Genomic DNA, 13,672 nt, shown 5'->3' with positions numbered 1-13,672 from the left:
TAATACAATTGCAAGTTAGAAATCATTCTTTTTCGTTCAGAACACTGGAAAATTCCTTATTTTGGAATTTATATTTTCATAGTAAATAATGCCAGTCAGGTTCCACCAGATATGTGACACAAAATCAGTTATGCTATACCTAGAATCTAGATAAATGCTTGTTTTGATCCAAACCATACATTTTACTCATCTGCAATTTTGGTATTTAAGACAATGTATTCTTCATTTATATCAAATGCTCCACTTTAATGAATAGTGTAGCACAAATAGAAATGAACAAGGAAAGAATTACATTAAAAACATAAAAGTAGAGACAGCTGTGGTGGGGGAGAAATTCAGTCATTCAATATAGGCAAGATTCTGAATAAGGGTCATGAATACTACTTCAGCAATGGGCCATTAGGGCCGTGTGGTTATCATGAAATAATCTCACCCCTGGAGAGATAACTATGGACCAGATGCAGCCATGTGCTTCTAAGCACCCAGGGGTGTAGTTATCATGATAATCACACCTGCTGATTTTGCTTCATTGCCACTATAAAATTTCCTGTATTTCATCTCAGTACAAACATAATACAGTGTTTAAGTATATTATTCTAAACACAGAAAATTGCCAATTAATGCAAGAATAGTTAAGTAGTTTAAGCTGCAATGTTTCTGCAAAACCATATAAAATGTGGTGGAAAGAGTAGTAAGTACTAGTTGTAGGGTAAGCTTGAAGGAAATAGATCTTTGTTTCAGAGTAGAAAGCGTACATTATCAGATGTTTGAGATATTTGGAAGACAAAAGACCCTATGTTCCAATGCACCAGGACAAAGCCAGAGCTCCTATCTTTTCTTTCCCACTTGCCAAATATTTGACCTCTTAATGCTAAAATAGATACAAAGGATTCAGTACCTGCAGCAAAAAGCTTTAGGTAACATTTTTCCCCCAAAACCAGGCTTCTTCAAACCCCTTTGGTACCTACCTCCCGAGAAATCCCAAAGATTTGAATTCATAGTGTATGCATCAAAAGGCCCACTTTCTTTTGTCTGGAGACAATGGTTGGGATGGCTGTTGGCAAAATATTCACAGTCCCCTCAGGGAGACGAGCTGTCAAGTAATAATAAGGCAGCAAGGAGCATCAGGGAACAGAGTCTGGGCTTCTGTGGAAATACCTCTGAATCTGACTTGTTTTAAAGGCTAGGGGCTCCATCTAAAGAGTACATGGTCTTCTCTCTTCACTGGAGCAGAGTTACCTGACACAAAAGAATACATTAGGAAAAAAAGTAAACAGATGGAGTTTCATCTTCACAGCTTTAACCATATGAAAGGAAAGGAGGGGCTTTGTTTTCTTTCCATAATTAAATCCGATTCTCTTTGAAGTAAATTTCTGTTGTCTGGAAGAGGCCTACATTAAAAAAAAAGCTGATGAAGCCTGGACAAAATTAAATTAAATGTTTTCAGTTCGCTGAGATTTTAAGACACAGGATGATGCTTGAGATATGCCTGAAATTTTGGCAACCTCATCATAAACACGATCTAGTAAAATTAGGTCTGTAGGTTTATGAGCTGAGTGTCCTGTAATTCATCTAGGGTACACATTTCAGCAGGCATATAACACAGACAGAAATTAAGTATAAATTTTATGATAAATATTAATGATAAACAATACTTTTTAGAGGAAATATTACTAGAGACAAAAGCTAAATAAAACATTTGCTACATGCACATCATCTAATATCAAGTTTTTAAAATATTTTAAGCTTTTGTGGCTGGCTTTCTAAAGGTAAAATTACCTTTAATCTCTCAAATCATAATATTGTAGAAAGTACTGTCAATCACATCAGGACAGCATGATCAGAAGCTGTTATTCTAGCTGGGTTTTTTTTGGTGATTTTTTTTTGTTGTTGTTGTTCATTTGATCTGTTGGGTTTTTAAAATCTAGATTCCTGAATAAACAACAAGAGTGGACAGAATTGAAGATAAAACTCAGCAACACAGTTGGAAATGCAAACTATATAAGGCAAAATATTACTCTAAATATATTTGATATTGTGTTTTCATTGCTTCTTGGTAGTCAGGAGTTCATAAGGGAAAAAATAACAAAGAAAACTGAAACATAGTCAGACAAGTGGAAGAGGAAAGAAGTTATGAGACAAAAGAGAATGGGAAGGATTCAAAAGCAAAAGAAATCCAAAAGAGAAAATTTGAAAAAAACAACTAAGGAAAATTAGGCAATAAATAACTGAGTAAATTGTACCAAAAATGTTACAAATAAAGAGAAAAATAATATATAATAAAAGGTTTATTATTAGAATAATTATTATAATACATTGAATTAATTAATGAGAAATAAATAAAAATATAAATAAATCTTACATTAATATTTAAACTAGTATGATTATATTCTCTTCATTTTAGTTAACTTGTGGCATTCACATACTATTAGAATTCTATATGAAGTATCATTTATTTAGCTTTGGAAAAATAAAATACCATTTAAAACCTTTGTAAAAACTAGAGTGCACTTTTCCATATTTCTAGCTCTTATAGGAATGGCTGAGGTAAAGGCATAAATCAACATGATGAATACATGAATTTGTGGTGACAGAATAACAAATATCTTGGGGAATTGTCACTTTCTTACATTGCATTACCCCTATGCTCTGCTTCAAAACAAAAAAAATTCTGAAAAATAGTCACCTGAGGATTTTATAACTCTTCATATTTTTCCAGATACAAAATTGTATTTAAATACACTATTATCTTCCTGCTATATGTTTAGACTCTTTTTTTCATATTTATATATTATTTGCTCTGAAAAAAATTTAATCTGTACACCTACTTGAAAGTATGTTTTCCTTTATTTGTGCTTGTGTGTCTCAATTTTGTGGGGTCTTTTTGTGCTGTGTTGTTTTGCTTTGTTTTGTTGTGCTTTTCGAGAGAAAAGTGTAAAATATTTTTTCAAGAGAACACATACTGCAGCTGATGTTCTCAGATATTTTTAACATGATCCAAAAGTGACTTTGTTATAGTTTTTCTTAGAAGAGTTTAGGGGGAAAAAATCTATATCTGGTGAGGGGAAACTTAAGCTAATTACTAAAAAAAAAGTATATAAGGGATTATTTTGCCATGCAAGAGGTAATAAACCATTTTTCAGGAAAACGAAAAAGGAAAATGAAAGGAAGAAGATAATTGGTCAGGTAGTCAAACTCTGGCAAAGAATTCCTTCAATCAAGTGGACTTGAGCTTGTAAGCTCATCTTCATTTGACCTCTAAATTTAAAATAAATAGATGCAAATGGGTCTGCTAAGGGCTTTGGTAAATTATTCCCCCAAAAAAATCAGTAACTCCATGGTATATAATTTTCAAAGTCCAACTCTGAGTCCTTTGCTTTTTGAGCAGGGAAGGGGAGAAAGCATTCAAAAACTTTATGACTGAGTTGAGTTTAGTCTTTGGTAAAAGGCACAGAGCACTGGAAAGTGATGCACATTTCTGTGTTCTTAGTAAAAAAGCAAAATATATTGATAATACCTCATGTAAAAGCAATAATTTATGGCTTTTTTTAGCATTTCTTTAAGAGCCCTAGAGCAGTAACTCCTTTTAGCCTGATCAGATATTTTTTTCAGGGTGCTTAGTCGTCAGGTAAACTTCTAGTAACATAAAAACCTTTAAGAGTTAATTTATCTTTTCTCCACATATGTTCTCCTTGAAGTACTCTGGGCTAAGGAAGAAGAATCTTGTAAGGTAATTTCCTAAATAAAACAGGCAGATGTAAGATTTTCTAATTAACTCCTCTTGCCTATTTTAACTTATGCAGATGTAAGTTATCTAATTGGTACTTTATTGTCTCTGAATAGATTTGTTGTGTTTTAATGGCATCTGTATGTTTTCTGCTTCACTAGCTTTATAAGAACCATAGCTGTGATCAGTATAGGAAAGCTATATTGACTGACTTTGAGATAGCAGAAAATTACGTACTAAAAGCTCAACACATAATTTCTTATTTTTTTGCTATTTAGTATAAGAAGTAGAACATCCACAAATCTAACAGACCAATTTATTTATCTGCCTATTTGCTCAATGTCTATAGTGTGGGAACATATAATTGGTTTATTTTGTACTAAGAAATAATGTGTACAAATAATCTGATTAATGTAAATAATCCACAACTCAGAATATTCTACTGCTTTGATAATGGCATTAGTAAATACCTTCTTTTCCTTTATCTCATTGCAGCTTCTTCTCCTATTACAGGACAAAATGCAAACACCATCAATAGCTTTCCCAGACATAACAGGAAAATAATGGTAGAGAACACAAAAGTACATGTCTGAAAAGGTGGAGAGAAAGCAGGCATCTTAGAAAGAGAACAAAACAGAATAACCCTATCGGAGAGGAGAGGCAAGAGCGAAATGCAAGGCATAAAGCATTATGAATATTAGCAAGAGTGGGAAAACACAATATTTCAGCAATTATACATGCTGAACTTGAAGGTATTTTCAGCTACTGGCAAGATGGGAGATAAAATACAAGCACGCTTGTATTTGATATCATGTAAAGAATTTATAAGACCAAAAATCTTGGAAAATTTGCAATGACAAGAGAAGAAAAATTTTTTTGAACACAGGCCCTTTGATAAGGAAGAAACTTGAAAGACCCTTCCAAAAAGAGAAAAAAGTCTGTATAAAAGAGACTTATACGAAGAGACAGAATGGAAGAGTGAGGATAGGAAACTTGAATATAATTAAGGAGCAATAAGCAGATACCTAGAGCTGTGGCAGTGAGGAATTGAGTTTTAACAAATCCATGAAAGAAAGCAGAAATCATAGGCAACGATGGGGTTCTGAGACAGTTCCCTGTCATGTTTTGGGCAGTGTGACACTGTAGGAACATGCAGCATTGCCAAAATGGCTTTCAAAAAAATTCAATAATACAATTTACCATTTATAGTGATTGGTTCACTCTAGATTGGGAATGTGTTGGTTTTTAAGGGCTTGTGTTTAAAACAGACTGCTCTCTGAAAAAGCAATCTGTTAAGGTTCAATTTTTTTAGTTCATTGATTTATATTATTCTTGTAAACCCTACACTTCTGGTCTATAATAACCACTTGAAAAACAAGACGTCTGTTTACTGAAAATAGTACGGTTGTTTTACTTTACTGTTTTTAATGCACTTCTGTCATTTCTCTGTTGTTAATTTTGCCTGGTTCATTTTTAAAATTAATTTCCTAATTTTTTTCAGCACTCAAACTTGCTATCAGAATTGAGAATGAGTGGTTTCCTGAGAAGCGAATGTTAATCTGAACTACTAATGTTCAAGGACAAATAGTACTCAATGAAGATTGCTTTTGCAAGTGACTGAATAATGAAGTGAAGCCAAAGACTCTGGCAGTGACAGAAACAACTTTTGAAGACTATATCCTATTGTTACAGATCATAGCTCTTTCCTAGAGTTCAACGAGTTTTCTAGAGTTGAAATTTATAGAATGAAAAAAATTACATTTGTAAACATTTATAAAGAGAAAATAAAGGTGAAAACTGCCACAGTGAAGTAAATTTCACATCCCAAATGTAAATAATGGATATCAGTGCTCTGGAAATCCTCAGGCATCTTAGTTTGGACATGCGAGAAAAATGCCTTGCATAGACAAAAGAAACTCAGCTCCAGTTTGTATGCAAGAAAATGTTGTTGAGTTTTGATGAGCTATCTGCTGCCAAATCGTTGTTCTTCCTTACTATGTTTACTCTAGACCTCACTCAGCCTGACAGCTGTAAACACTACCTTTCATCTAAGACAGGATAAGTAAGAACATGGTTAAACCACTAAGTTATTCTATCCCAAAAATAAAGCTCTGTCCAAATAAGAGATTACCCAGGGAATGCAGAGGCTTTTTGGGCCAGTATTTCTCCTGAAGATAAAAAAATCAGGAAATGTTGGTTAAATGGCAAGGTCAAGTTAATAATTTTCTGCCCTCATACATGGCTCATTGCTCTCCTTAGTCATGCTTGTGGCACCATATGCCAAATCAAATCCCTCCAATAATAAATAATTAAACAATAATAATTTTTGCTTACAATATGGCACAAAACTTGTAGCTAGGCAGAAATAAAAAACACCTGAAAAATGAGAATGTAAAGATTCCAGGCTGAGTGGGTGTAGCTTGCTGAGAAATATGTATATAACAATAAAAAATATAACTTTACCCTGAGCTAAGAAAGAATTTATGAAGTTTTTAGGTGCATACTATTTAAAAGGTCTCAGAGCAAAAACTACTGAACAAAAGTAGTTTGCTTTATTGCTTGATTTCGGTTGTGTTCAGGGAATAAAAACCCTATTTGTAAAGAGGATTTCATCAAGAGAGTAATATCTTTTTCTCATCCTGAATACATGACTCACAAAATGTTGAATTTTTTTAGCTCCACAAAAGAAGATGAGATAGAATATCAGCTGCAACATTATGAGCTGCAACCTCTTATGTCTTTTGAGATCCAGATTTTTTCCCAATTTCATGTGAGTTCTGACTGTGCTGATGGAATTCTCATTGATACTGCAGATCTACATGGAAATAAAAATTACACCAGTTTGCATACTTCAGTAATCTTCAGGAAAAAGGTAATACTTGAGCATAAAATAATGAGTTCTTTAAAATATCTACCTGTTGTTCTTTCCATTTATCTTATTAAGGAATTAAGTATTTATTACTAATCCAATTTGATGATGTAATGTCAGTTACTTGCTCACACTGAGGTTTTGTTACACCAGGTCGCATAATTAGATTAAGCCACTTAACTTTGTGAACTTGAGTCTTATCTCAACAAGCAGCAAAGACCCAACAGACATATCCAAAGCAGGACTAAGAATTTTCCAGAATCCTGCAGAGATCCCACTCCATGCCAAACGCATAATTTCCAACCCTTTAGACACCTCAGAGCAGTGTCTCAGTGCTATGCTCGTCCTCATTGTGTCCTTCTACAAGTTCAGTGCCTGCCACCAAGACACAGTCACTGAGGTGTGCCTTGCTCAGCTGTTCCAGCCCCTCAACATGAAGATCTGTATGCATGTATTTTGCTGGATGCATGAATGCTCTCCCATGCTGAGACAGGGCAGTACCGGGAGAATGCATTTACACAATTCCAGACAGGGACAGAAGTCAGCAGGAAACCACCACGACTCTCAAAGGCAGGCTGCAGTAGTCTCTTGCTGTCCATTAGAAGGTAATTTCCTGTTAGGTACAGATTAACCCTACCCACCCGTACTAACTACCACCCACTTAAAACATTCTTTGCTCAGTCTGTGCTTTTCTGCAGGTGTGAATTTCATGCTAAAAGAAAACACTCTTGCTGTCATCATGCCTGGGAGGACAACAGAAAGATATCAAAAGAATTGTCAAACTCAAGGCAAAAGGCACTGGTTTGTGAAGAAGCCATTTGTGGGTAGATTTGACTTTTAATTTCAATTTAAAGAATGGCTTTCTGCTTATGAAAATGGAATATAATTTTCAATTGTTTTTATAAATTCAGCAATTTAGCAACAACAATGGATAGATAATGTGATACATTTTGGGAATAACTCTGCTCATAGCTGGGTTTGGATAACCAATGTATGTAGAGAAAGAAAAAAGGGAAATGTACTTAAATATTTATTGAATTTCAGGAAATTACAATTATATCATATCATGAAGATACAAAAACATCACAATTACTTGAACAGTAAAAACTTATTTGATAATGTTTCTCTTTACAAAGCTAATAGGTGAATCACATTTTGCCCACAAGTATGACTGAAAAAGTAGTGTTTCCACCTTGGGAATGCACCCATGCATACACAGCAGTTACCCTTGAAAACACACATAGTTGTTCTGAAATCTCTGCTGCTTGGAATTCATACAGAGCAAATCCAGAAATAATGATGTCTACCTCAGCTGACCAACCAAGATGACACTAATGGTGAATATTCCCAATTATATTTGTCTTATTCTAATAGGGACATATTTGTTCATAATTTGTAAACATAAAAAAGAAACAAAATGCATTACTGGGAAGAAAATAAGTAATCTTCAAAATGAGCAATATGTAGGAAAATATTTTAATTTTAAAAAATAAATGCTGGGTGTAAAATTTTGAATATCTTGTTTTTTATTCTTCCTCTAAATGCATAAGTAATCATATTATTTTTTAACAACTGCAAATTACTTAGCTCCTCTTCTGCACATTACATATTCTGCAAATTGGATGCACATAAATGAATATAGATTTTATATTATTCTTCTAATTTCTTTTTTTTAGTATTCTTTGGTTAATAATCTTTTGTAGTTGCATTGTGATACCCAAGAAAAAACACTCCTAACACATGCTGAAGAACTAGCATTTGAAAATCCTGAAGCCATAAATTAGACTTTAATTTTCAGTGTACAGAGAAATCAAAAGTAGCCTTCTGCAGAATAAGAGATTTATTGAAATATGGTTTATTCTGCTTATTATATAATTATTCTTAACAGTCTTCCATTTGGGAGCCATTTTTATAGGCACTTTACAAATGAATAGGGAGAAAAGATTAAATTATAATATCAATTTTGTATGGTGAATAACCTGCATAATTCAGATGGAAGATAAGTCTAAAATCACATAGTTGACACCAGAAAAATATTGAGTTGAAAATAACAGGGGCTATGTACTGCCTTAGTCCAAATCTTTTTTTAACCTTGTTTATTGTGAAACATGAGTGCTCTGCTTGCTCATTAGTATTCATATCAATGTTTGTCCAAAGAAGAAATGGAAATGTACTCTACCATCTGATGTCCTGTTTTATATTCTTTTGCTTTGTTTTAGTTTATTCACCAAACACTGGGAATAACAGGCAGTGAGCAGGGGTAAGGCAGCTATCTGACACATTTTCCTGCACTGAAGCTGTAAAATTATGTGACACAAAGTATTGATAACTTTCAATACAGTTATAATTTTGCCACAACATTCACACTAAATTCTACTAAAAAGTGAATTGTCCTAGCTCAGAAAGCCTAGTCTTCAAGGATTGCCCCCTGCTAAATAAAATACTATTTTAAGTTTTGTCAAACAATTTTTGGAAGAATTAGATATCAAAGAATCCTGTGTCTTGATGACTACAAATTCCAAGCTTTTGTGAGAAAAAAGAAAATAACACTGACCTTCTGTGATGAAATCAGAAACTAAACCACATTTTTAAAATAACCAAATTAAAAATACATTAAAAATATTCAAAGTTTAACTAATTTTCATTAAGATTAGTTGTAAAAGATAAGATTTTTTTTCACTATCTGTACCATTTTTAACATCTTTATGAAGATTTTTTTGCCATAAATACTTTTGATAATATATTTGGGATTTATATTTTCACTTCTGAAAACCTTTCCCTATCTTTCCAAAAAGCACAATACGTTTTCACAAAGTAAGATAAATTCTTGCTACATTTTAGCATTATTGGAGAACAGTTTACAAGGATACTTTTTAGGGAAACTTTTTTTTGTTGTTGTCAGAGTGTATGCTAGGATTTTGCCTTAAGGACACACTTCAAATATTGGAGTTAATTTTATCACATACATATATACATTCTTACAATGCGCCTGATTGTTTTTTCCCGACATTCAAATCACAGCATATGGTGAGACTGTACTAAAAGAGTAACAATATGTACAGTAACTCCTTTTTTTTTTTTTTTAGAGATAACAATGAAATCTAGCTCAGTGCACTGAAAGTGATGCAGTATTTGTTTTCCTTTGTCTGCTTTTCTCTTTCCTGTGTAATTTTAAAATTAATAATTTGCCTAAAAAGCTTTGCTTATTTTGGAATTTTAAGTCTATCCTGACAGATACACAATGACAAAGTTAACCATTATTTCACTCTTTTGAACAGTAACACCAGCAGTATTCTTATTAGTATTTCTTAATGAGTCAGTAACAAAAGAAACATAATTAAGGCTGAAAAATTACAATGAAAAAATATCTCTGTCTCCCTCGTCTTACACTATTATATATAAACATATATGTACTGTGAAATAATCAAATACTGTAGACCTAGAAAGGGAAACAGATAGGAAAAAGTACATGTGTACTTGTTTCTCACTAATTTATTCCTTAGAAATAGTTTTAGAAACTGCTGCTGGGGTTGTCAGGCCATTCTGAGAGAGATGTAATCACACATTTCCTGAGCCTGAGAGGGTAAGAAAATCTAACCCTACCTCAGAGCTTCAATTCTTATTCATATATTCATTGTGTTGTACTTGTTCATTTCTGCCAGCTGTTGACTTTAGGATTGCATTGGTTTGTTTGTCATTAAAAGTGTTTTTTTCTAATCAATAATAAATATCATCTGGGGAAAGAAATAAACAAAAGAACAGACAGACAGAGACCAGAACTCAGTATCTAGAGAAATATACCTCTCTATTAAAAAAAAAAAAATCACAATAAATAAATCAGTTGTAAATTGAAGACTCTCATTCATCATCCATTTAATAATAAAAGCAGTCAGCATCAAATAATTTTGGACTGTTTATTTTTCTAATTCTTTTTCCTGGATAAAGCTTTTGACAAGTCTATTTCTAAAGGCATATTGCTCCTACAAGCTACTGAAATTCTAGCCCTTCTGCAGACTTTGGAGTGAGAGATTGAGAATGAATATTTGGTGAAAAGAGATTTAATGTTAACAACTGAGATGGTGAAGCTGATGCAAAAGAAACATTCTAAATTTTGATCTGATCTTCTTTCTGGTTTTTCATATTTTGAATAAAAACTCTACAGATCATCACAGGAGAAAAATATTGGAGCAGTTTCTGAAAACAGCTTTTTAAAATGTATCTCCTTGAGAAGCAGTAATTTTGGAAATCAGTGACCAAGATATGCCGTTAATATTCTTGCTTTAGTTTTTCTGTGCTCTGAGAGGTAATTATTTAGTCATTCTTTCTTTTCTTTCTCATTGCTCTATATGGCGCTGTTCTTGCAGTGTTTGCTCATACTCCTTACAATAAATGACCCCTGAGAGCTTGTGATTACCAGTATAAGAGTTTCTACTCTAACTTAATATATTAGTACTTGTACAATGAGTAGGTTTTTCCATAAGTGCTAATGCTTTCTGTGTGTCAGCATGCCTTTCTCTCTTGTGGCTGACCCACAAAGCTTTAAGTCTGCTTCTCTTCCAGCTGTCAAATCAAGTTTTATCATTGCAGATGAGAGATGCAACTGTGGAATAGGCCTTTATTCCAACATTAAACTTCTCACTAGGCTATATCAAGCCCAATACCCTGACCATCAGATTTAAATTTAAATAATTACATACATTGCTGAGTCTGCTCTCTGGCCTGGATTTAGTTTTATTTTAGCAATCAGTCAGCATAGGATGTAATGAGAGTTTAATCTTTTCCTAAGAATAATTTTGGACTATATTTTAAAAAATAACATAAATCTAGGATAAATTTTTCCTTTCCCAAAACAGCATGAGAGATTGACATAGGATATTTCACAGTAAATATTGGTATAAAAAAAATATACAAGAGTCTCTGAGACTTCTAAGATAAACCAAACATTTTACCATCTTAATGTCACTTAAAACTGGGAAATAAAAAAATATAAAACCAGTTAAAAAACCAACAAAAAAATAAATATAAAAAAAAAATAAACCAAACAAGTTTGTTGGGTTAGAAAGACAGCATTTGTTTATTTAGCACACTGAGTACATGGGGAAATCTCTCCACCTCACATTCATGCCCAGAAGCTTAACAGACCTGGCAATATTAATGAAACCAGTACATATTCACTACATCCCTATTACATATTCATTACGTTACCTGAATACATGTATGTTACTTATTTCAGTGGGCTTATTTGGATGTGGTTCTTGATCATTTAAAAAATCTTTTCTTGTTGAGACCATCTCAAATATATGGTCAGGCCATAGTGGACTTCTCTAACTTGTCTTTGCAGTGAAACACAACCCTTTTTCTCCAAACAAAGACCTCTGCTAGTATACAATAATCACTGATATAGGTAATAAAGGAAGCAATAGCTGGCACAAGACTATTAGTCACAGATATAGGGAATTAACACAGAGCCACATTAATCTTTGGCATTTTTACTAAATACTATGTAGTACAAAACCAAGCATTTAACGTGGATATTGGAATCAAACATTATGGAGCTAAAGTTAAAAGAATTTTTCAACATTTTCCCCCACTGCTGCATAGACTCCTTTTTAAATAAATACAACTTGCTCGTTAACATTGGGTCTACCATGAATTCAGTACAGAAGCTTCAAACTTAAAAATGAGTAAGAGTATTTCTAGGAAGTGGTTTTCCTCAGAACCGTATGGCAACATGAATATGCAGTTCAGGAGAAATTTTGAAGGTGAAAGCAATACAGTCTTTTCTTCCCTCATCTTTCTGAAGATGGATTTTACTCTGTAATGATTCAAATCCTTTTGCATTCTAGCATGTTTCTCACACTACTGCATCTCCCTTTATTCCATTCTATTTAAAGAAAACCCAGATGCTCCTTTAAATTGTTTTGGGGAATAGTAATCATTAGTTGAATCAAAGTGGTTTTATATAGCTGGCCAGGATGAGATGAGATCAAAGACTAGAGGATTCTTAAAGCAGTCACTGTGGTTACTACAGTCTCAGCAGGGTCTGTTATTTTATACACACTTGAGAAAAGTTGCTAGCTTTACTTGCCTTCGAAAGGTGTAAAGCTTATTTGATTGTGAGGGGGTCTATTTTTTGCTAAAACTTGAAAGAACTGTTGCCATTGCATACTAACTTTTTAGGTCCTCGACATATTTAGAAACTTTTACCATGTGGCTGACCTCATCTGGGCTGCTTTCCCAAACCTCACTCTACTTACTAATTAGTTTTCATGCCAGAAGTCTAGGTTTTTGTTTTATTATGCTAGTCTGGTATAGCAAAGTTGTACCACACGATAGATTTATAAAACCTTAAGTAGATCTTAGCAGATGCTTTTGCTGCCAGGCGTCAAATTTATTCTTGTCAGTGTTCAGCCAATACTTTGTTAGGGAAAAATTTATCCTCTCTTGAGTTATTAAAGAAGAATTAGAACACTCCTTCCCATACCTGCAAAATATAGTCTCTAAAGTTTAATTTCTTTTTGTTTCTTTCTTTGACTGTTACTGTTGAAGTCAAATTTCTTCCTAATCTATTTATTTTCTTTTAAAATATTTTTAAGGTACCTAGTAATCAGTATTTATTTTTTGTACATTTCCTTAGTGGTTTCTAAACACTGTAAAAATTTCTTCATCTGTTCTCTGATTTTAATGTTTGTGGAGGTTCAGTAGTTTTCTAGACACCATGTGATATAGCATTTCAAGGAACCCTGAATATAAACTTCTAATTTAAAGTGAACTACATGATCTACAGGGGAAAATACATAAGCTTTTCTAATTCAAATTATTGCCATGATATCCTCCTCTTATCTTGCAGAATAAATTTGTGTCCATATTTTTTCTTCCTGTTTTACATCTCAGGCTTTTTTTTTTTTTTTTTTTTTTTTTTTTTAAATAAAAAAAGACTCCATGAGAAGGTACTATCATTTGTTGTGACAGATTTGCACTACTGGATGCCATTTAAATACTGTACTAGCAAAAAGAAAATTTTAATGTCTGCTGTAGAGTATAAGTCTATTGCCCTTTTCTATTTAGATCACGTT

Source organism: Anomalospiza imberbis, chromosome 4, assembly GCF_031753505.1.
Source record: "Anomalospiza imberbis isolate Cuckoo-Finch-1a 21T00152 chromosome 4, ASM3175350v1, whole genome shotgun sequence".
Classification (NCBI taxonomy): domain Eukaryota; kingdom Metazoa; phylum Chordata; class Aves; order Passeriformes; family Viduidae; genus Anomalospiza; species Anomalospiza imberbis.
The sequence above is the reverse complement of the archived record's forward strand: the minus strand, read 5'-3'. Positions refer to the sequence as shown.